At 35.5% G+C, this 2,384-nt stretch overlaps 1 pseudogene; it reads right to left on the bottom strand.

Annotated features, from left to right (window-relative positions):
• Nucleotides 1-578: 578 nt before the first annotated feature.
• LOC120879712 lies at nucleotides 579-708 on the bottom strand (annotated as a pseudogene).
• Between the last annotated feature and the right edge of the window lie 1,676 nt (nucleotides 709-2,384).

The raw sequence follows: 2,384 nt of genomic DNA, 5'->3' as shown, positions 1-2,384 counted from the left end.
ATTATCTCAGTAACTGAGGACTGCCAGTAATAGCTGACTACCAGCACTTTTTAGATTTTCAGGAAGCTCTCAGACCTAAAGAAGTTATCAGCCCTGGCTTATTCAGTGCACCAGTCATTTGCTTTCAATCCCCTGCTCACCCTTCCCCTGTTCTGCTCAATATCATGGAGGACTGACTCCTACAGACCGAGTTTTCCAGGCTCTTCTGTCTGCTGACTTAAAATTCAGTTCTGCTAAGGGGAATCTGGAGTGAAAGATGAAAGGCAGGAAGAGAGGAAGGGAGGAAGGGAGGAAGGGAGAATGCAGGGCTATCTCTCCTCCAGCAATAGCTGTTTCCTTCCATTGCTCTAGTGCCTTTGAATGGGTTTTCCTTGGTGGTCATTACTCACATTATTCTGTTTGAAATACCTAGAGCACTTTCTGCTTTTCTGAATTTTTATTGATACAATCAGAAAGAATTGGTGGTAAAAACTATACCAGGTAGATTTGAGAGACTTGAAATTTAATGCCAAGTCTAAATTACTTGTGACCTTGAAAAACATTAGTTTGTTGTTGCAGTTTTGCTATCTGTGTAAGACAATAGCTCATCTTATTGTCTCCACTACCCCCCCAAACTAGAATCTTCTATAATGCTTGGCTTACAGAAATTGGTTAAACTGATAAGAACAGATACTACACTTGATCTTAGCCACAAGGCCGAGAAGGGAACCCTCTTACATTGTTGGTGGGAATGCAAACTAGTACAGCCACTATGAAGAACAGTGTGGAGATTCCTTAAAAAACTGGAAATAGAACTGCCTTATGACCCAGCAATCCCACTGCTGGGCATACACACCGAGGAAACCAGAATTGAAAGAGACATGTGTACCCCAATGTTCATCGCAGCACTGTTTATAATAGCCAAGACATGGAAGCAACCTAGATGTCCATCAGCAGATGAATGGATAAGAAAGCTGTGGTACATATACACAATGGAGTATTACTCAGCCATTAAAAAGAATACATTTGAATCAGTTCTAATGAGGTGGATGAAACTGGAGCCGATTATACAGAGTGAAGAAAGCCAGAAAGAAAAACACCAATACAGTATACTAACACATATATATGGAATTTAGAAAGATGGTAACGATAACCCTGTATGCGAGACAGCAAAAGAGACACAGATGTATAGAACAGTCTTTCAGACCCTGTGGGAGAGGGAGAGGGTGGGATGATTTGGGAGAATGGCATTGAAACATGTATAATATCATATAAGAAACAAATCGCCAGTCTAGGTTCGGTGCAGAATACGGGATGCTTGTGGTTGGTGCACTGGGATGACCCAGAGGGATGGTATGGGGAGGGAGGTGGGAGAGGGGTTCAGGATTGGGAACATGTGTACAAAGTATGGGAAAACCAATATAGTATTGTAAAGTAAAAAAAAATAATAATAAATTAATTGAAAAAAACAGAAATTGGTTAAACATTTGTAAGAGACAGCTTTTCTCTTCTTCCATATAACAGCACTATGAATAGATTTAATGGCCTTGATTACATCTAGAAATATAGCTATTCCCTTAATCAGGTAAAATATAAAATATCCTTTTCTGTGAACAGGGCAAGCTAGATAATTTGAGGGGCCCAGTGCAAAATGAAAAAGCAGACTCTTGTTGAAAAAGGCGGGAAAAAGGTGCCATTAAAAGTATTACAAATACAAAAGAGGTGATAGTGGTATATGAGTAACAGTATAACTCACAAAGTACAAAAAATGTTTTTGATGTCAAAATTTTATATGACAATAAATATAATAATACTTTGTCAATGTGGTATCTTAATCATAATTTTGTGGCTTTCTTTTAGGAAAATTCATTTTAAATGTTCTTAAAATATATACCGTTAGCAATTTTATTTTCAACTGATACAATCCAAAGAAACATTACTTGCCCTTGAAAAATGAAAAGTTGCAAACAGTTTTTAATAATTTTAAATTTTGACAAGGATCCTTCTGCTGATGCAATTGTTGAAGCTATTAAGAGTATTTTATAGTCTATTTTATAGATAATATTTGGGATAAGTTTCTGATAAATTATTTTGAAATAAACATTTTAGCACCTATAGAGCTAATGAGCTCCATGGAATACTTTTTCTAAAAATATTTCATTCTTCATACAAAATATTTTTGTGTAAGTTGAAATTTAATTAAAAATGTAAATTTATACAATGGCATTTTAATATTTCCTCTGACATTTCTTATAACTTGTAGAGGTTGTACAAAGAAACCAAATATGACTTCATAATTTGTATAAAATTTAAAGTGATTGCTTATGCATTCTATCCATGCATGTTCAACTATAAGAAAATAATTTTTAATTAGCCTCCTCATTAATAATTTGTTCATCTGAAGC

The sequence above is a fragment of the Oryx dammah genome, unplaced genomic scaffold, assembly GCF_014754425.2.
Source record: "Oryx dammah isolate SB20612 unplaced genomic scaffold, SCBI_Odam_1.1 HiC_scaffold_20, whole genome shotgun sequence".
In the NCBI taxonomy this organism is placed as follows: domain Eukaryota; kingdom Metazoa; phylum Chordata; class Mammalia; order Artiodactyla; family Bovidae; genus Oryx; species Oryx dammah.
Note: the sequence above shows the minus strand (reverse complement) of the source record. Positions and strands in the feature narration are given on the sequence as shown.